The sequence below is a fragment of the Panthera tigris genome, chromosome D4 (assembly GCF_018350195.1).
Source record: "Panthera tigris isolate Pti1 chromosome D4, P.tigris_Pti1_mat1.1, whole genome shotgun sequence".
Taxonomy (NCBI): Eukaryota; Metazoa; Chordata; class Mammalia; order Carnivora; family Felidae; genus Panthera; species Panthera tigris.
In genome coordinates this window covers 27,589,317-27,612,045 of record NC_056672.1, presented here as the reverse complement: position 1 = coordinate 27,612,045, position 22,729 = coordinate 27,589,317, and the positions used below count along the sequence as shown (strand labels likewise).

The following is a 22,729-nucleotide window of genomic DNA, read 5'->3' as shown; positions in this document are numbered from 1 at the left end:
TATTGAAGACCAATCAGTCCCTCACTGTCCTTGTTGAAAACTTACCTAAATCCATTTCTAAACTGCCGCTCTGTCCCCAACCCCTCGTGTCTCTTTCATTTGCTCATTCAAATCTCTTAGTCTGGATGTCATTTCTCACATAATGACTCCTTTCTTGAATCTCTTGCAGCTCTTTCCTCCCTTTTAAACAGGCTGTTTCATGCAGCAACATGGATGGACCTAGAGGGTATTATGCTAAGTGAAGTAAGTCAGAGAAAGACAAATACCATATGATTTCGCTTACATGTGAGATCACATGTAACAAGTGAACAAACAAACAAACAAACAAGCAAGCAAAGAAAAAGCAGAAATAGACCCATATATACAGAAAACAAACAACATCAGGTACTTTTTAATAAGTTGTGTTGAAAGGATAGAGAATCAATTCTGTGCAAAAAAAAAAAAAAAAAAAGGAAGAAAGAAAAGAAAAGAAAGAAAAACAATGTATAACCTGATTCTAATCATGAAGAAATAAATCCAAATTGCTTGACTTTTTCAAAAGTATCAAGGTCACTGGGGAGAAATGAAGACTAAAAAACTGCTCCAGATTAAGAGACAAGAAGCATGTCGAGAAAATGTTGCATGTGATTCTGAATGGGACCCTGGGTGAGATGTTTTTCATTTATTTATTTATTTATTTATTTGCTCAAAATGACATTATTAGAATAACTGGTGATATTTGAATAAAGCTTATAGATTAGATAATAGCATTCATCAGCGTTAAGCTCCTGGGTTTGATCACTGCGCTGTGATTTTGTAAAACAATGTCCCAGTTTATGCGGAGTAAAGAAGCATTATATCTGCAACTGGGTTGCATAGTTCATAAGGAAAATAATTAATACACATATTTACAGAGACTGATAAAGCAAACATGTAAAATGATAACAGTTGGGAAATCTCTGTGAAGCATATACGAGAGTTCTTTGTACTCTTCTCACAACTGTTTCACAATAAAAAGTTTTAAAAAATGGACTTTTTCTATGATGACAAACATGATTTGTAGTTTCCCGCTTTGTACATATTTGGGGGAAAAAAAAACTAATCTGCTCCTATTAGGAAAAGTGACGTTTTAAACAATATGTGGCTTAAAAAAATGTTTTTAAAATAGAAACAGCCGCAGAAAGAACATTTTGCAAATGAATGTTTGAAAATATTTCTTGTTCTCATGCCTTTTAAAAAGCTTTATGAGTATACCCATACAAAGCTGCCGTGTCTCACCCTTGAAGGAAACCATGAAAATAAAATGATCTAACCCACTGAAAAGTCTTCCAAATGTGGCATTGCAGTAAAATTCTGTTCTACTGTTTGTGATGCAGATAATCTGCACTCTAGAACTACGTGGCTTAAAATAATTTAATACTATCTCTTACAGTTCTGGGTATAGACAGGCTTAACTGGATGGTTCTCACTTGGGGATGTCTCACACAACTGCAGTCACAGGTGAGTGAGGTTGAAGTCACCTGAAGATTTTCTCATTCACATGTCTGCTGTCTGGGCAAGCTTGGCTGGAAGTGTTGAGAGCTGGCCAAGCATCTCTTTCCTTTTCTACCTACATGAAAGGCCTGGGTTTCCTCACAACCTGGCAATCTCTGGGTACTCTATCTTATGCAGTGGCTGGCTTTCCCCAGAAAGTCCAAAGTCTTCAATATGACCAAGTCTCAGAAGTCGGCCAGCGTCTGGGGCACCTGGGTGGCTCGACTTTGGCTCAGGTCACGATCTCGCAGTCCAGCCTGTGAGTTCGAGCTCCACGTCGGGCTCTGTGCTGACAGCTCAGACCCTGGAGCCTGCTTCGGATTCTGTGTCTCCCTCTCTCTCTCTCTGCTCTTCCCCTGCTCAGGCTCTGTCTGCCTCTCAAAAAAGTAAGTAAATAAATAAATAAATAATAAACAAACATTAAAACAAATTAAATCAAAAAAGAAATCAGGCAGCTTCATTTTAACAATACCCCATTGGCTAAAGCAGTCACACATTAGCCAAGATTCAAGGGAATGAAAGAACAGACTCTGTTTCTCAGTAGGGAAATGACTTGGCATTTGCTAGGAGGGAAGGAATTGATGGCGGCCACATTGGAGACAAGCTACCAACACGCACAGAAACGTGAAATGTTCTGATTACTTCCTAAGGAGAACATATTGACATACAGAGCAAATGGACATTTACCAGCCACACTTTAGGAAAAGACTATGATTAATTGGTGGATGGGATTTAAAAATTCATATCAGGATTTAGTCAGTATGGTCCAGCATGTACTTCTTCCCTCTGAGTCTTTGTGGGGTAACATTTTCAGCTGTGACAGCCAATAAACTGAACCTAAGTTTTGAATGACTGCATCATAAAGTATAGAGTCAAATATTTTTAAGAAGGGAGCATATTCCATCACATATTTTCATAAAAATATTACTATTAAGAATAGTTTTATTAAAAGAAAACGCTTTTGACTATTAATGTTATAAAATATTAACTGGTTTATATAATTTCTTTTAACTTCTATTTTTGTATATAGTTTAGGTACATAATATGTCCATACAGTTACACATTTGAGAGAGACAGCCTACTGTTTTGCTAAGGACATAGATTCTGGAGTGAGATGTCCAGATATGAATCCTGGTTCCATGGTGTGACTTTGGACAAGTTACTTGACCTCTCTGTACCTCAGTTTTCTCAGCTCTAAATAGAAGCAATGATATTACCTATGTCATAGGTATAAGGACTGAGTTAATATAGGTCCAAGCATGTAATAGTTAGCTATAACTATTACTATTTAACAGTATTTTTTAAAATAAAACTCCAGTCCCTTTGTCAGAATGATTCCACATCTAGGTATGTCTATGGAGAAATACTCATGTGCTCAAAGAGCAGCTTTTGCAGGGATGTCCATGGAAGCATCATTTGTAATGGGGAAAAATGGAAACTGTATAAATGCATAGGGGAAGAGTTAACAGAGTGTGGGATACAGACACAATCGAATACTTCACAGTGGTTCCAAAGAGAAAGGCAAATTTACATCTATTGATGTGGCAACATCCCCAAGACATGAAGTTAAAAATCAAGTTATGGAACAGTTGGGTACGATATAATTCCATATATGTAAAAGACAATCATAAAATTAAACCATATGCCTCTAATGTAAATATTTGTGTTTATATATAAATATTTGTATGTCTATACGTGCGTATAAAAAAGGTCTAGAAGAATCTATGCCACACTGAGCTTACAGAGATGTGGGTGGAACAGGGTGGAATGGGTTGTTCCCCATTTTGTAAATGTTTTATAAGAATGTATCAGTATAATGATCATACAACTTAAGATAGATTTTAAAGAGTGTGAGAGTCACCTATCTAGATTGTGGCAGGGAAAGTGCATTGAACTTGATAATTAGTTATGTAATTGTGGTCAGAATGGGGAAAGTGACCGGTGGGTTTTTGGTGTTCTTTATTCTTAAAGACTACATTTCACCCATTAATTTCAATATAGTAAGAATTTTTTTCTTCATTTTTAAAGTTAACAAGTGATGGCAAGAGATGTCTTGAGAACATTTATGTAGTCAAGATCACAAGAAGAACATCCAAGAACTCGCTCATTTTGTTCCTTTTAAGACCCATCATGGATAATAGTTTATGAACTAAAAAAAAAAAACATTATTGATTAATCATGCCCATGGTGAGAGATTGCTTTTGCTACGGTAAGTATTCCATTCACTTCCTTGAGGAAAGAAAGAAAGTAGTATGGCAGATTATTAAATTCATATCGTATATTATTGCTAAGTGCGAATCACTTTTCAAAAGTCCTGAGTGTAATCTTGTCTTGATACATAACTTCACTACATGCCTTGAAGCCATTGGCAGGTCTCCAAAGAGACAAAGCAGAACTTCAAATGTTATTTCAGATCGCTGAGGAAACAGGGGAAGTGAGATCGATCTTGCTTTAAATGACTGGAGTCGGGCTCCGCATGGGCTAGTCTTTTCTGCCTTATTTTGGGGGCTGTGCTTTGCCGATGAAGCGGTGTTGCCGGGATTCAAAAGCTGAGCTAAGCCAAGAGCTCAGTGGAACAAAGAGGGAAAGGGGTGCCCTCCTCCAACAGCTGTCTGCGTGTGTCAGCCCAGGTTACAGCCGGGAGCAGCTGTGCCCGGACCCACATGTGTCCCCGTGGGAAAGCCAGCTCAAAACTAACAGGAAGAAAAGTGACTCCTCTGATTTCAGAAAAGCAACTTGATCCCCTTATGGAAAGTGAGGGCCATTGCAGTTTTTGCTACAGGTTAGAGAGAGTCAAAGGCAAGACTCCATCCTCAAACTCTGCCCTTCAGGGGGCTGAACAGCTCTGATGAAAACCCAAACAAAACTCCTGAGCCAGGGAAGGAGGTCCTTCCACGTGGCAGGTGCCCAAGGGCCAGCTATGATGAGGTTTTGCTTTGGGTACCTGGAATGGGAAGGGAAGAGAACTTGCTTGCTCTGCCTGGTTTCCATATGAAACCATAAACACCGACCTGGAGAGCTGGGAGCTGGGTGAATGGTCATCACCAACCAGCTTATGGTATTTCCAAAAAGAAAGCCTTTTCAAAACCCACAAGGGAGCACCACGTGATGAGCTGAAAGCAGTGAGGGGCTGGAAGTGTAGAGGAGGCAATTTTCGAGGCTCCAGTGCCCCAGGCCATGGAGAAAAATATTTGTAAGCAAAATGCTTCCATCCTCCCCAGTGCCTGTGGTGATCCAGGGGCTCTGCTTCCCCGTAAGGATGATGGGAGGCATGTTGACTAACAGAGCCTGAGATGAAACAGCATCCCTGCTCATATTGAAGCCACCTTAATGGAAACGCTGAATAGGTTTACTGGGTCCAGACATAAAGGGACCTCTATGATACAGCCCTGGGACTGGACATTAGGACTGTTTCTGGGTTTGTGCATGTGTGTGTGTGTGTGTGTTTAATTGTTTTTGGTTTAGTTTTTTTTTTTTTTTTTTTTTTTTTTTTTTTTTTTTTCAGATAGGCAATGCATTCACATAGTTCAATAACCGGAACATATTAGTAGGCATCTAGTAAGACTGTTTTCCATCTTACCAGCTTCTGCTCCTCTCCATGGGCGGCCACTTCCTGTTTAACTATCCTTTCAGGTTCTCCTTATGCAAACACACACACATGAATATGGATTATTGCTCTCCTTTTGTTTACTTAATGGTAGTAAGTTATAGAGAGTTCTCATTCCTGCCCTCCCACTTTTTCTTCTTACATTTTATAACCTCCCACTATATGGACCTATAAGGATTAGTTTAACCAGTAGCCTGTGGATGGACCTTAAATTATTTCTTAGTCTTCGGTGATTATGCAAAGAATGACATTGTCATTTCATGCATATACAAGTTTTCTGTATAATAGATTTCCACAAGTAGAATTACGGGGCCAAATGGCATGTGGGTTTTAGAGATGTGGCCAATATTCTAGATGCTCATAAGCCATCTATGACAATTTTCCACATTCTCACCAATAGAGTAAGTGTATTCACACCAAGCATGAATACACTTGGGAGCTATGCCACCTTGACAGGTGAAAATTAGTATCTCCTCATAGTTTTAATTTTTTTTTAATGTTTATTTATTTTCGAGAGAGAAAGAGAGAGAAAGAGAGAGAGAGAGAGAATGAGTGGGAGGGGCAGAAGGAGATGGACACAGAATCTGAAGCAGGCTCCAGGTTCCGAGCTGTCAGCACAGAGCCCGATGTGGGGCTGGAATCCACTAACTGTGAGATTATGACCTGAGCCAAAGTCAGACACTCAACTGACTGAGCCAGCTAGGCACCCTCATAGTTTTAATTTTTATTTTTCTCATTGTGAGTGAAGTTGAACTCAAACATCTTTGTTGTGAGTTATTTGTATTTCCTTTTCTGTAAACTGGTGTGTGCATAAAACCCTGTCCATATCTTTTGCTTATATTTGTGTTGGGTTGTCGGTCTTTTCTCATGAATTTTTGCTATTGAGTACATCCAGTGATTTTTTATTAGCTTTTCATTTTCATTCCAGTATAGTTCACATGCAGTGTTACATTAGTTTCGGATGCACTCTATAGTGATTCAACACTTTCATGTGCTCATCACAAGTGCACTCCTTCTGGTGCTCATCACAAGTGCACTCCTTAATCCCTATCACCTATTTTACCCCTTCCTGCATCCCACCTCCCCTCTGGTAACCATCAGTTTGTTCTCTATAAGCTTCTTGGTTTCTCTCTCTCTCTCTTTCCTTTGGTCATTGTTTTGTTTCTTTAATTCCACATATGAGTGAAATCATATGGTATTTGTCTTTCTTTGACTGACTTATTTTGCTTAGCATTATACTTTCTAGCTCCATCCACGGTGTTGTAAATCCATCCAGTGATTTAAAAAAAAAATTGGTAACTATATTTTTCATTTGTAGAACTTTTCATTGTTTCTTCATTACATTTTCTATTTATTTGCTGTGACTTTCTATCTTTTCATTTGTTTCAAGCACTCATAATTACTTTAAAATTAAAACATTTGTATAGTAACTGCTTTAGAATTCTCATCAGATAAGTACAATATCTGCGGCATCTAAATACTGATGTCTGTCGATTGCCTTTTTTAATTTGAGATTTTTATGGTTCTCAGTGCGATGAGATTTTGGATTGTGTTCTAGACATTGTGAGGACTATGTGACTCTGATTCTTACTTAAATCTTTTATTTTAGCAGGCAGTCAACCAGTTTAGACTGAGAATGCATGTCTTGGTCCTCTTTGTGGGCTGTGGTTCAAATGTCAATGTCAAAACCTTGGCAGTACTGTTATGGCATGCCCCACTGTGCATTAAACCCAGACGCCAATCTCGAAACTAGGTGATGTTTCAGATCAGTATTCAGTTTTTCTATCCTTTCAAACCATTACTGAATAGTTCTTGTCTGTTTTATGCACAGGTCCCTGAGAGCTCTATCCAGGATTTCATAATCAGATTTAGAAGCTCACTCCCTTTAGTTCTCTCCTCCACATAATCCACCTCACTGTATTCTAGTTAGGGGGTGGGGGGAAGGATATCATTTCTTTGTTGCAGGAAGAGGGATGGCTAATTGGATTCTACCCACTGCTCTTACCTGCAGCACCTGGTAAGAAGGGGAAGGGACAAAGCTTTTTTCTTTCTTTCTTTTTTTGGGGGCAGGGGTGTTTGACTACAGAAGGGAAATATGCAGATATGGTCAAAAGTTTTGCCCTGCAAAACACAAATATTGTATGTTTTGGTCCTTTGGCTATAGAAAGAAGACTTTTCCTGGGCTTTTAAAAATCTGTACCCATGATGCTTCTGGGTGGTCCTCTCCAGAGCTCAAGCTGCCATATATAAGAAGTGAAAAAATTTAACAAAACAAAACAAACAGACAAGCAAACAAAACCCAGGAACTCACTACTGGATGGGTCCTTGAGCCTGGCAGGCCCTTGCCAGTCTATCTTCTTTCCTGTAACTTCTGAGTCTTCTTTCAGTTGCTTTATGAATTTTGTCCTGGCTGTTTTGATACCATCAGCAGGAAGAATAAGGTGGGATGTCCTTATTCTAGCTAGTCTGGAGCCTAATCTAGAACCTTGTTCTATCTAGTTGTGGAGATCTACCCACCTTTGAAGAAACTATAGCCCAGAATCTACTCTTTACCTTCCCCACCTCACTGGTCCCTGAAAACCCCTGCAGCTCATTTCCCTGAATCTGAGTTATTCAGTTTGGATTCTAGTCAGGGACACTTTCTGATCCCATCTCTCTGTCCAGCAAGGACTGTGGGGGTCTCCTAACTCTAGCTCCACATGTCTTCTACCCGGGTGAGCTGAAGGCTTTCATGTCTGTGTAAACTAAACTCCCCCATAAACCATGGCTATTTAGGTAGTAACTCTTGGATCAGTCCCCATGTTTATCTCCTGAGGGCAAACATTAATGCTCAGAGCCAGCTGGTTAAGCCCATAAGAAGGAAATACTTGCATAACCACCTCATAATATGCAAAGTCCTCTCCCACTAAGTCTTCAAATTTCGCATTATTCCATCTCTTCTAAAATTCTGCTCTGAAATTATGCTCCCATAAGGCTGCCATCCCAAGCCAGCTGAGTCCCAGACACTTCTTTGCCTGCCAGTGCTCTAGGTCTCCCCCTACAGGACTTAATTATGTTCTCAGTCAAGGGTCTTTGCTTGAAGCCCTTTCTGTTTTTTCCCTATGTCTAGGTTCTTTTTCGTTTTAACTCATATCTCTTCCGTTTTAACAAACAAACAAACAAAACAGCATGTAAATAATGATAGCAACAGGAACGGCAATCGAACAAAAGCTTTTTTCACACTGCTATTCTCCTTTTCTTTCCAGTAAAATTTCTCTTTTTGTTTTTATTTATTTTATTTATTTTTGGATTCTAAATCATTTATTTGGAGGCCTGCTCCCCACCCCCGGGAGGTGCAGCTTAATCTTTTCTGTTCTAAATATAGACTGAACTTAATGAGTTGATTTCAAAAAGTACAGTTTGGAAGAGGGTAAAAAGTAATTTTATAGTGGAGTAACTTGGCAAACACACCTTGGCCAGATAATCGAGGTTAACGTCAATAGCAATAAATCCTCTATTGCTATATACTTCCTTCTTATGACTGTATTTGCTGCATCCCAAAGGTTTTGGACCATTGTGTTTTCATTATCATTTCCTCCCATGTATTGTTTTTTAATTTATTCTTTAATTTCTTGGTTGAGCCATTAAATCTTTTTTTTTTATTTAACTTTTTAAAAAAATTTACATCCAAATTAGTTAGCATATAGTGCAACAGTGATTTCAGAAGGAGATTCCTTAGTGCCTCTTCCCCATTTAGCCCATACCACCCCCACACCCCCTCCTGTAACTCTCTGTTTGTTCTCCATATTTATGAGTCTTTTATGTTTTGTCCCCCTCTCTGTTTTTATATTATTTTTGTTTCCCTTCCCTTATGTTCATCTGTTTTGTCTCTTAAAGTCCTCATGTGAGTGAAGTCATATGGTATTTGTCTTTCTCTGACTGACTAATTTCTCTTAGCATAATACCCTCCAGTTCCATTCACGTGGTTGTAAATGGCAAGATTTCATTCTTTTTGATTGCTGAGTAATACTCCAGTGTGTGTGTGTGTGTGTGTGTGTGTGTGTGTATCACATCTTCTTTATCCATTCATCCATCGATGGACATTTGGGCTCTTTCCATACTTTGGCTATTGTTGATGGTGCTGCTATAAACATTGGGGTGCATGTGTCCCTTCGAAGCAGCACACCTGTATCCCTTGGATAAATACCTAGTAGTGCAATTGCTGGGCTGTAGGGTAGTTCTATTTTTAGTTTTTTGAGGAAACTCCATACTGTTTTCCAGAGTGGCTGCACCAGCTTGCATTGCCACCAACAATGCAAAAGAGATCCTCTTTCTCCGCATCCTTGCCAACATCTGTTGTTGCCTGAGTTGTTAATGTTAGCCATTCTGACAGGTGTAAGGTGGTATCTCATTGTGGTTTTGATTTGTATTTCCTTGATGATGACTGATGTTGAGCATTTTTTCATGTGTCGGTTGGCCACCTGGATGTCTTCTTTGGAGAAGTGTCTATTCATGTCTTTTGCCCATTTCTTCACTGGATTATTTGTTTTTTGGGTGTTGAGTTTGATAAGTTCTTCATACATTTTGGGATACTAACCCTTTATCTGATACATCGTTTGCAAATATCTTCTCCCATTCTGTTGGTTGCCTTTTAGTTTTGCTGATTGCTTCCTTTGCTGTGCAGAAGCTTTTTATTTTGGTGAGGTCCCAGTAGTTCATTTTTGCTTAAGTTTCTCTTTTTAGAAAGTAGTTTATTCATTAAAAATTACTTTTATTTATTTTCCAGTTTTATTAAGTTATTATTGTCTTACATTACTGCATAAGTTTTAAGGTACATAGCACAACAGTTTGACATACATATGTTATGAAATGGTCACCACTATAGGCTTAGTTGACATCCATCATCTCATATAGATACAATAAAAAGAAAAAGCAAAGAAAAGAAAGAAAAAATGTTTTTCTTGTAATGAGAACTCTTAGGATTTACTCCCTTAACAACTTCCCTGTATATTGATAACTGTTGTTAATTACAGTCATCACACTGTGCATTTACATCCCTAGTACTTATTTGTTTTGTAACTGGAAGTTTGGACGTTGTGACCACCTTCCTCCAGTTACCCCCTGCCTATACCTGCCTCTGGTAGCCACGAATCAGATCCCTTTCTATATAAGCTTGTTTTGTGTGTGTGTGTGTTTTAGATTCCACACATAAGTGAGATCATACAGTATTTGTCTTTCCCTGACTTATTTCACTTAGTATAATGCCCTCAAGGTCCACCCATGTTGTTGCAAATGGCAGGACTTCTTTGTTTCTTTATGTCTTGCCAAATATCTTAAAAGAACAATCTGTGTATTTTCATATCCCACTTCCCAGCTTTGCTAAACTCCTATTACACCATTAAAAATTTCCCTATCAAGGTCCTCAGCAACCTGAATATTGCCAATTCCAGTAAGAACATCCTACCCTCCCACCTCCACCCTGGCTCTTTCTCAAAACTCTCAATTCTTGTGCTTCTGTGACCCTCCTGTCTTCTTCCCAACTCTCTAACAGTTCTTGGTCTCCTTCATGGATATCTCAGCAACCCATCCCTTCAACACAAATTATGATAATAATATCAATAGTAGAAACCATCTGCCATTTTTAGCGAGCTCTTATGCCAAGTTCTAGGCCAGGTATTTGGAATGCATTATTACATTAAATATCATATTAAAAACCCACAGCAAAATCCATTGTGGAAATGTGGTCACTGAGAAATGTCCAGCTATTTGCCCAAGTTCATGCAAACTATTCCATGACAGAGAATGAAAGTGTAAGTTTTCTCAAGCTGTGCATTCTTGGCCAATTTCTCAGTTCACTTCAAATCCTCTCCTTGAATTATTTTGTTCACTCTCATAGTCTTTAATGAGTGACATCTATGAGGAGTTTTTCCCCACTGGGTTTCCAACTCCCAGCCAAGCTTCCTCCTGAACCTGCCAATCTGGGTGACACTAAGAACCTCTAATTCACCCTGTGTCTATCCAGCCTCATCATATTCCTCTCTCCACCACACATGATTGTCCTTCAGTGTTCTAGGTCTTTGGAACCAAGAAAGCCAGCTTCCACCCACTGTGCAAGAGACACAGAGCACTTTTGACTCTTCCTCTCTTCTTTATTCATCATTTTTTGTGAAGTCTATTAAGTCTGCTTCCTGTTTCTAGAATATTGCTTTTATTCTTTGCCTTAACTGGTACTCTCAGGCTGTCATCTTTCCTTCTGATTATGTCAATGGGTTCCTACCAGTTCTCCCTATTTCCATTCGATCTCTTTTAAGTCAATAGGCTATCCTCCAAGAGGTTTCCCCCCCCTAAAATATAAAAATGACAATTCTGGTTATCTGTTGCTATGTAAAAAATAAGAAACCTTAGAAATCAAAAACAAAATTCATTATCTCTCAAATCCTGCAGTTCTCATCTGGGGTGTCTCATGAAGCTGTATTTAGATGGTACCTGGGACTGAAGTCCTCTATGTGCTTAACTTGGCTAGCCAGGTCATTCATGATGGCAAACCACGTGATGGTGTTTGGCTGGGAGCTCAGCTAGGGTGATTGAGTGGAGAACCTCTATGTGGCATTTCCCTATGCTTTGAGCTTCTGACAGCACGGGTTTGCTTCCAGGAAGAGGTGTCTTATCCCAAGAGTGAATGTTCCAAGAGTCTAGGCAGAAGCTGTAAGACTCCTTAAGACTCTCCCTTGGAATGTTGATTCTGTTACCTTCTTTTAGTCAAGCAGTTGCTTAGGCCAGCCCAAGATTCATGGGAGGGAATCAGACCCTATCTCTTAATGTGATGAGCACCACACATGTGCAAAGGAAGGAGACCATTGTGGTGGCTATTGTGAAGATCATTTACTTCAGCAATCGTATCATTTTTATGTGTTTAACTCTTTCATTCCTCCCCAGTTCTAGAAGATGAAGTGCAAACTCCCTGGAGTAGCATGTATAGACTTTCCTAGGCTTGCAACACCTACTTCTCCAACACCTTTTCCTTCTACTCCCAGCCTCCCACAATGATTGCTTGTAAGTCTCCCCATCTCACCTCTACCATAAACCTTAATGGCTATTCTCTCCCCATCCACCTTAAAATTTCTACTTATATATCTTCACTTAGGCAACTCCTACTTCACCCTGTAAGACTACTGAGATAACACATCCTCCGGAAGTTCGCCCGGGTGGCCACTGCTGTGCAGTCTGGGTGCACTCCCTTATCATAATAGTTGTTATAATACCTGTATTGATATTACCTGTTCTGTTTCTCTTTCCCCTCATCCTCCCAGATGATTAGCCTCTTAAAGATGGGAACCAGGTTCCATTCACCATTGCACCTTTGATGCACAGTGCCTGTGCAAAGGAGGTGCTCTAAGTGTCTGTTGACATGACGGCGTGCTCACTATGGGGCAGAGCTGAATTTTCTCCATTGTCTGTGATTCCGTCGTTCTACACGGAACACTAAACCTCCTTTCATGCAAGAAAACAGGGCACAGGGAGTGTGTGTGCATGGTGGCTTTGTAATGTGTCGACTTGCCTAGACTGACCTGTATTTCCCAGAATTCCTTCCCCTGTTTGTTTTGGGTTAGGGTAGGCCCCAAGAGAGACACTGTGGGAGATGTGGAGGGAGGAACTGAAGGAGCAGCCATGATGTAGCTCATATGTTGTTGCTCTCTGCTGGCTCATCTTGTTGGTGTGGGGTGGCAGCCAGTTCTGCAGCTGCTTCTCCTTCTCTTGCATTCTCCTTTGGCTTCTCTGACCGGTCAGCTCCGTGATGAAGGGCACCAGCTTATCCTACAGGACATCAACACCGGCAAAGTCAGAGGCAGCAAGAATTGACGTGGGGTTCTGTCTGTCCTTATGGGTTCCAGCTCATGCTCGCGGGTCCTGGCTTATCCTTGCTTTCCCACTGCCTGCTCTGTGGACAAAAGCGATCATCTCCCACAATCCTCTAAGGTAAAAGTCGTGTAACAAAGATATCTGTCTATACCCATACCGATACCTCTGCATATGTGTGTAGGTAAGCACATACACATATGTATTACCTCCTGGTGATTATGCTTATCTGATCAAGCCATGACTGATATGGGTGGAAGAGTTTATTGGGCCACAGTTGAGACCCATCAGAAACAACGGCAAGCCATCTGGCTTTGCTAACAGCCACTGCTAATAGCCACTGCTATAATAGTAATAATACAACCCATAATTTGAAGTGTAAAGATACAGCACAGTGCAAAGATAACAAGTACATTTTGAGACCATCCCTAGTCATCTATGGGTTAAACAAGCGAGAATAATTTAAAAGCCAGAAATATGAGTAAGATACAGTCGAAGATTCAAAGGATATAGTCTGCTTGTGCTGCTAATTTAAACTCAGAATTACAGAACCCCTTCATTCCTTTTGCTCTTCTAAGAAATCCTCCTTTGGCCTTACAGTTTTAAATTCCTCCTGCTTTAAAAATTGAATCAACCCATGTATTTAAAACTGCTTTATAAATGATTAACCTTGTATTTGGCTCTTCTTTCCATTTTAAGTTTTTAGGGAGTCATTTAAGAATGCGGCCTTTCAGAGTCCATTTAAATATCGATCCTTCTGGAAGGCTTCCGTGACCTACCAAAAGGAGGAAATAAACACATGTCTCCCAAGCCCCACTGGCTGTCAGGGGCGAGGTTTGCAAGAATATGCACACCAGAGAGTGAGAGAAAGTCTTGGAATGATTTGACTTCTCTATTATTTTTGCCTTTTGGGACATTTGATTTTTCTGAGTTCTCTTTGTTTATGAATTGAAAATGCTTTTGTTTATTAAGCTAATTAAATTATTTTAAGAACATAAACAATGCAAGATAAGGGACTCAAACATTGTGAGCCTCTCTGTCTCTCTCTGTGCTAACAAACGGTCCGTGTCATAATAAAACAAGTCTATTTCTAAATAAGGCAAAAACGACTGGGTCTTGTCTGGTGAAGCAAGACACCAAACCACTGTGTCGGCTGCCCCTGATGCATCCTGGGAACTTCATGAAACCCAGTATTATGTAGCAGAGCCCAAAGGTCACTTCCCAGACCACAAAACACAATGCTCTTGATATTTGCTTATCGCCCCTCGGTGAGTGGAGAAGGCCCTAGATTGTGAGAAGTTGATGCAAGGTCTTCCCCACATCTTCCTGAGACTGTGATAATCTGAATTTGTTCCTGTTCTTACCTCTTAAGCCCATACACAACCTTAAGAGAACTACATAGTTTAAATTCCCACCTGCCATATAGGAGGCATTAAACATTAACTTTATTCTATAGAATAGAGAGACAATTTGCAATTTTATTTATTTTTTGGGGTGAGAGAGAGAGAGAGAGCACAAGAGGGGGAGGGGAAGAGAGAGAGGGAGACAGAGGATCCCAAGTGGGCTTTGCCTTACAGCAGAGAGCCCTATGCGGGGGCTCAAACTCGAGAACTGAAATCATGACCTGAGCCAAAGTCAGATGCTTACTGAGCCACCCAGGCGCCTCTGCAACATTTTTTTTTAAATGAAAGTTTAGTTCAAAAATAATCTTTTTTATTTTTTTAAATTTTTTAATGTTTTTTTTTAATTATTATTTATTTTTGAAGGAGAGAAAGAGAGACAGAGCATGAGCAGGGGAGGAGCAGAGAGAGGGGGAGACACAGAACCCAAAGCAGGCTCCAGGCTCTAAGCTGTCAGCACAGAGCCTGATGTGGGGCTTGAACTCATGAACTGTGAGATCATGACCTGAGCCGGAGTCGGATGCTTAACCGGCTGAGCCACCCAGGTGTCCCAAATTCAAAAATAATCGTACACAATATACCAATTTGTGAGATAAAGCAAAGACAGCCACTGCCACTCCTACTCTTCTTTCTTTCCTCTTGAGAGAGCTCCTTAGGAGTCCTCAGAAGAGTGTCTTGAAGACAAAAGACACGATGAAAATTCTGGCATTTCCAAATGCTAGTTTCTGAAAAACCCAATGTGATATTCTTCAGGCCCAAGAAGATGGGGGACTGTATGTATCTTAGGCAGAGAGAGAAAATGTACATTCTTCTTGGTACATCTTGCAAGGTGTGCATCACTGCTGGGCACTGCACGTAACTGACAGGTGCTGAACCTGATTCCTTACAGATTCTGAACCCCACCTAGCTCCAGTGGCATTTCCAAGGCACCTGAAGGGTGCAGATCTCCAAGGACAGGGTTCAGGGGCCTGAGATATGCACTCCCCAGTCTCTTTCTTGCCTGCATCTGCCTGCCTTCCCTTACACAAGCCTCCTTCACATTTTTTGTTTACCTAGAATGCTGGAGCACAATAGAAGCTGAGGAAATTAACATTTTCAGGGCTCTGAAAAGAATTAGCATTTGAGTTGCTACCTGGGGCAAGTAACATTCTTCCCCCAGAAAGAAAGCTGGTAAGGGTTAGAATATATTCTCCCACTTCAAGAAACTCCTGGTGTCATTGGAAAGATAGCCTGTGCTGTCCTGTGCTGTGGATTTGTCTGGAGGGCTATTGCAGAGCTGTTTGGTGCAAGAGTAGGGTTCTAACCGTGCCTGGGGTCATTGATCATGTGAGCACGTGGTCATGATGCACAAGACATGGTCTAGTCTGTTCCTAAGTGTTTAAATGTTTATTTATTTTTGAGAGAGAGAGGGAGAGGGAGAGCAGGAGAGGGGTAGAGAGAGAGAGAGAGAGGAAGACACAGAATCTGAAGCAGGTTCCAGGCTCCGAGCTGTCAGCACAGAGCGCGATGCGGGGCTCGAACCCATGAACTGTGAGATCATGACCTGAGCCGAAGTCAGACGCTTAACTGACTGAGCCACCCAGGTGCCCCTAGTCTGTTCCTGTTTAAACAAATTTCAGGAATCCAAGGAAACATCTGTGTCACAGTCTCAAAGATGAAATTCAGAGATGAAGGACCACACTCTTCTGCTGTTAAAGGGGGCTGGCCCAGATTACGGGAAGAAACGTCTCCGTAGGTGGCGTCCCCTCTTACGTGAAGTCCACTTGTTGCCCTTTGGGGACCCCCGTTATTGTGTCAGTCAGGGGGGCGAGAGGACATGAGCCTTACTACGTCTGAGCCACAGAGCCTAATTTATGAAGACGCAGCATCATCCGTGGCCTCTGGCTCTCATTCCTGAGTGTCATCGGGGTTCACTGCAGGGTATCGTAAAGGAAAACCTCCACAAGTGGACATGGTCTTTGGTGAGTTTTAGCTGGAGCCACAGGACTGGCATTCGAGATGATAGCTAGGGGCCCACCCGTTTAGGTGACACTGTTACGTGAACACCCAGATTATAGCCCACGTACAGCGACAAAGCGGACCTGTGGCCCGTACAGTGGAGCGCTGTGTTTACAACGACTATTGACAAAATTTCAAACCTCAGTGATTATACGTATTATGAGGTGTTCGGTGCTTATTGCTTTGCGTCTACCTCAAAACTGTGTCTATTATGGCTCCTCAATTCATCAGGAACCTTTCTTTGGGACACACATGGCACCCTTTCCACTATTTTTGTTTGTTTGTTTTATTTTTTTATTTTTTGTTTTTTTTTTCTTTCCACTATTTTTTAAAAACAGTTTAGGTGGGCGCTCATTTACGAAGATCCTTCAGATAAGAAAGAGCAGAGACCCCGGAAAGGCATGTGTGGACACTTTCCAGTGCTGTCTCCCATGCACATCATAGCCAGCATGCAGAATTTTCTATTTTCTTCTTTTTTGATGTGGCCTGAGCAAGCCCTCCAACCTGTCTCCCGTCCCTACCCTTGGGTGTGAAGAGTGGCGCCCTCCCAGGAGGAGGGAAGGAGGGGAGATCGTGACTCCCTGTCACTAGGACCTTTTCCAGCTCTACTCACCGGCCCAATGTTGGGTTCCTAAGCACCATCTTCAGCTCGCCTCTCCCCTCCTCACTTCTCCCTTCCCCTCCCCTCCTCCCTCCAGCGTCAGACTCAGCTGCCGAATTGAATGGCAAAGGATGGTTTCAGTGTGGTTCTTCTCAAAAATCTTTCTTCTGTCTTTTCGGCTGGGTGGAGGGGTTACAAAGTTCCAGATTCGGGAAGAGGGAAGGGAATGCTGCCCATGGCAGGGCTGAGGCCCACAGAGAAGGGGGTGGAAACCCCCTCCTCGTTCTCAATGCCCCTCTTGATAACAACCCTTAGTTTCCAAAGAACCCAGGGCAGAGACCAAGAGCCAGAGGTGCTGAATGTGTAGGAGATGGTGGGCAGCTGTGGTTGGCCGTAAGCAGAGCTCCTGGGGAGGGGAGGGAAGCAACACCAGAGGAGGAGAGGTGGGTGGGAGCCCCAGAAAGCATCTCCAGGGATTTCTGTCAGCAGTTAACCCTGAATCCCTAACCCCCAGTCCCTGGGAACCCCCCATCTGTGCTGCTCAGTCTTCCTGGTGACTGTTCTGCTCCCTTCTCGGTGTTGACCCCTGCCTTCCATTCCCCCCCCCTCCCCCCCGCCTCCATGAAGACAGTCTCTCCCCAGGACAGAGGGCTCTTTGCTGCTCCTCACAGCCTCTCTGGTCCCAGGGAGAGGCAGCGGGGCATCCGGCAGAGCCAGACCCTGCTTATACCATCAGGAGAAGGGCAGGGTGAGGGTCTGGGTTGAAAGCTGACCCCAAACCACCACATGCATGCGACTCCCCGAGCCCCATAAAAGGGGAGACCATTTAGACGTGCGAATGCACTCCTTCAATTCCTAAGCCCTCCCAGGACCCTCAGCTGCCACCTGCTTGTGTCAGAGGCCTCGTGCTCCCCCGGGGCACACAGGCTCACATCTGCTGGGCACTAATGGAGAAATGTTGCTGCCTGGCGTGCTGGGCTGGGAGGAAGAGCTCGTGAAACAGATTGTAAAGCCCTGGGCCATGACTCGCTCTCCTCTGACTTGGCACTTACGTAGCTTTTTCCACTGGTGCAGACGGAGCCCGAGGCCAGGCCTCCTTCCTCAGATGGACGCCTGGCCCCAACCACGCCGGGGACTCGCTAGTCCTCTGCCCCTCGTTGTTTCAACTCTGCCCCCAGTACCTCCCCCCCGCCCCGCCCACCCCCAGTGGGTTTATGGAGTGGAGCTGAGCTTGACACCGAGGTGGCAGGTTGCAGGCCATCCCCTGTTACACATTCCAAGTGTGAAAAGGCTTGAATCTGTGGGCCTGGCCCCGGGAACCCGAGAGGCCCAGGGGCACCGATGCTGGTTCCCAGACAACGGCCTGTGGGTCACTGGGTGTGAATCTGCTGGTCCCGTTGCCTGCCCCGCCCACATCAGGCTTCCCTGGCTGCTGCCGGAGGCTTCTTGCCGCCCCCCCCCCCCCAGGCAGTGCTTGAGTTGCAGGAGCGCACGTTTCCGGCCTGCGGGGGATGGGCCGCCGGCCAGCCTGTTCCAGGCCTCCGGGGCGGCTACGGCCACAGCTGTTATGACTTCATGACTCTCAAATGGCAGAGGGACCGGGAACAGGGCCGGATTGTATTCGCAGGGTGCAAGTGGCAAGGGGTGGAAGAGCCTCGGCAGACTGGCGGCCCTGCCTGCGCGGTTTTGAAAATCACTCCTATCTCCAGCAGAAACTCCCTAGTGCCTCTGCCCCTTCCTGCAAAAGCCCCTGTAGTGGGAAGCATCGGTGGGGCCCTCCTCAGCCGGGGTATTGTGGAGGGAATGTTCAACGCCAGACCACCTTTAGGCGGGTTGCAGATTTTGGGGGAAATGATGAACATTTCATTTAAATCTGCAAAAGGGGCCAAGTTAGCATTTGAGCTGGTTGTCTAGCGGTGAGAGTTTCTCCATCAGCTTTTCTGACCCCGCCCAGGGGGAGGGTCGAGTCCTCTGGGAAACGTGGCCTCCAGACCTCCCGCCAAGACCCTTCCACACCAAGGTCCAGGTCATGTGAGAACCAAGACTCAGGCACCATGTCATTGGATTGTCAAACTTCCTGACATTTCATTGTGGACACAAGGGTCTTGGCCATAGCTGGGTGGGAGGGACACGTGCACACACAATGTCAGACACGATTATGTTCATCTCAGTGTTGTTCGTAATGGTAAAAATTGGAATAACCTAAATGTCTATCAACAGGGGAGCGGGTAAATAAAATGTGGTGTATTTATATGATGAAATTGGATGCAGCAGTTAAAACAAATAACCGGCTTGGGCTAGAGCTCGAAAAAAGAAACAAATGAGTAAGTTGCAGATTGATAACTACAGGATGAAGCCATTTCTGTAAAGAGAGAGAGAGATGAAAAAAAGAAAAATCCTCACGAAACACAAGGCCATGTTATGTTGTCCATTCTGTCCTGCATACCTGCATATATATATATATATATATATGTATAGATCCACATTTATATTTATGTTTGTTCATGGATATGTACTTGTCTATGTACATGGTCTAGAAGCCTAAACCCCAAACCCCACCCTATCTATGGGAGGGACTAAAATTGGAGAAGGTGGCCAAAAGTTCGTTTTGAGTAAACATTCTAATGTTTAAGGGGAGAATGACTTCACTTATTTCTTCTGCAATTAAAAATTCATTATAAAATAGAAGAAAATGAGGTGTTAGTGGTTTACAAACTTCATCCGTCCAGATTTAACAGATGTGGGACTTTGAGTGTTTGCCGAGTTGTGGATAGTCAGTGGTTTCAGTTCCCTTTTTTTTTTTTTTTCTTCTCCTCTGCTGAGATGACCAAATTGACAGGATGTAAAAGGTGAGTGTGAGTGTGTGTTCATAAATCAACAGGTGACTGTGTTGGGTAACACTCAAGAAGATCCTTTTCTAAGTACTTCGTCTGTCATACTGCAGCCTTGCTGAGCCACAGGGCCATCATCCTGTCCCGCCAAATATGGGGGTGCAACACTCATTTCTGTCGTTGACCCATCTAGAAGGGTCTGGGGCCAGGAGGGCAGGTGTGATCTATTACATGGAGTCCTCACATCTCCCGTTGTTCCTCGCACTTGGAAAATGTTGCAAGTAGATGTAAGTCAGCAGTGCGAATAGCATGTTGGAAATTCACTTTGTTTGGCAGTTCAGCGAGTACTATAGCATAAAATTTCTGTAAGCCTATACGTGGTGATTATTATGCTCACAGAGATTTTCAAATACAAGGTGTAATTTTGCGTGCGTGTTTGTGAGTGAATTAATAATATAGAATTTTAAAGATAATAAAAGGAAAACACCTTTTTTTTGTGGGTAACATTGAAAATCAGAAAATATAGTTGTTTTCAAAAATAATCTTTTCCCTAGTTATAATGATTGTGTTCTTATTGGAGAAAATTTAGCAGTTCAGGAAAAGAATAAATAACAGAATCAAAAGCAGACAAAAATGAAGCAGAGGCTAACCCTTCATGACTTGATTATGGATATTATCTTCTAGGCTTTACTGTTATTAATATAACAGAATCGCCATCCTACTGGTCACACTGTTTTCCAGCCCATTTTTATACTGCTTTGATTAATATTTGAAAGTCCATCATCCCCCAAATTTCCCTCATACGCATTTCTAGTCAATTTTCTACCCACCCCAGGCCTTGGTGTCCACGGATCTAACCTCTATCACTATACTTTGGCCTTTTTCGGAATGTCAGAAAAATGGGATTGTATAGCCTATGGCCTTTTGTGACTAGCTTCCTTCACTCATCATAATGCTTTTGAGATTTGTCTATTTTGTGGCGTGTATCAGAAGGTGATTTATTTTTGTTGCTAAATACAATTTCGTTATATGGGTATATCACAATTTACAATTCACTGGTCACTTTTGGGATTTGCTGAGCTTTTTTTAAAAATTTTTTTTTAACGTTTTATTTATTTTTGAGACAGGGAGAGACAGAGCATGAACAGGGGAGGGTCAGAGAGAGGGAGACACAGAATCCGAAACAGGCTCCAGGCTCTGAGCTGTCAGCACAGAGCCGGACACGGGGCTCCAACTCACAGACCGCGAGATCATGACCTGAGCCGAAGTCGGCCGCTTAACTGACTGAGCCACCCAGGAGCCCCTGGGATTTGCTGAGCTTTTGGAATCTGTGGGTTGAGGTCTTTTCATCCCTTCTGGAATATTCTTAGAGATCATTTTTCCCCCCAAATATTGCTTCTGCCCCAATCTCAGTCTCTCCTCTTTTTCTGGGACTCATAGTACAGCTTTGCCACAGCACTTGATTGGGTTCCCACATCTCTTATGCTCTGCTCTGTTCTTTCTATTCTTTTTCTCTCTGTGTCATTTTGGATCTTCTCTACTAATTTCAGCTACATTCTGTCTTTTCAGGTTCTTGAGTAATCATGATGCTATTGCCATAAGGCTTGTGCAAATAGAACCCAAAAATGTACTCCTGCCCTTCCTTTGTATAGTTACCTCTAGTCGTCTTCTAGACCTCATTCCCTTAGGAATACTTTCTCTGATCTCCAAGATGAGGCCAGAGTCCCTGGCCACTCAAGCCACCACACACCTTTCCTTCTGAGTACTGGCCAAACTTGCCATTTTGTTGACACTTTACTTAACTGCAGAATTGTTTGTCTACCTCCTCGTCTAGACCATGAGCTCCACAGGGCAGGGCCTATGGAGACAGCTCCCTTCTGTTTATTATTGTTTCCCTATCCATAGCCTGGTGACTGAAATAGTGGAGGATCTTAATATTTTTTAAATCTATGTGGAATGAGTCCCTCTCTAGCTACTTGGGGCCTGTCTCCTGAGACTGTTCCGGTTACCTCATCATAGCTCAGAGTATGTCATCTTGCGCGCACCCCAAACCATTTCCTAGGTACTGACTCAGTTGACTTCAGAGGTGGAAGATCCAAACACTTACAGAAGCTGCTAGCTCTGGCCAAATGTCGTCGTGCCAAGTGGTGCTCAGGATTACCAGAGATCTTGATATTCCAAGAGAATTTGGAAATCTGAATTTTGATTTCAACTATTCTTATTTTTAAATGACAGCAACGAATGCCTGTTTAAAACGCAATGTGGGTGAACGTTGTGCGAGCCAAGCAAAACACAACCATAAAGTGCTTTTGTTTGATACACGGACAGCCAGTTTGTGACTTCTACTCAACTAATAGGACATCCGTGTAAGACTGAGGGGAAAACCATGGAGGATAGGGATGGTGCTACTTAAATTTATGTTAACCCTTCTTTTTCAGGGACGTCACAGTGTTAGCAAATTTGGCTTGCCAGTGCATAGCTCTGACCAAATCCCTCTACTGTTTCAAACCTCCGGTGGTCCCTTAACCAATGTTTTCACCAAAGCCTGGCAAGTTTACATGTCAACTTCCTTTTTCTGCTTTCTCTCTAAAATAATACAGAATTGTTGAATATAAACTTCCTATTTTAGGGAGCAGTGTGCTAATTATTTTTATTCATTTTTCAGGATCATATAGAAATAAGCATCACACCCACACATTTACATACACACTCATATGCAAATGGAAAGTGCAGTCACACCTGTATTTGGCTCACACATTTTCCAGATTCACCTCGTTTTGAAGTTTGCTAATTTTACGACTGGGCAGCAGACTATTCTTCTTTTCCTCATTCCTTAGGGAGCCACTTGCAGTATGTGAAAGTGGTCAGCACTCTTCAGTCACAAGCCCCCCAAGACCAATGGGTGCTTGATTGGAACTACTCTTTTAAAAAAAAAAAATGTGTA

General features: G+C 42.5%; 1 long non-coding RNA gene across 3 annotated transcripts in view; it reads left to right on the top strand.

The window, feature by feature from the left end:
• The first annotated feature begins 1,390 nt into the window (after positions 1–1,390).
• Positions 1,391–22,729, top strand: part of LOC122233145 — a 59,501-nt gene continuing 38,162 nt past the window's right edge. For 2 of the 3 annotated variants that reach the window (XR_006210624.1, XR_006210622.1), the window contains exons 1-3: positions 1,391–1,479; positions 3,541–3,721; positions 12,887–13,075. This is a non-coding gene — a long non-coding RNA (uncharacterized LOC122233145). The remainder of the gene's footprint in view (positions 1,480–3,540; positions 3,722–12,886; positions 13,076–22,729) is intronic. The other variant, XR_006210623.1, reaches the window with a different exon arrangement.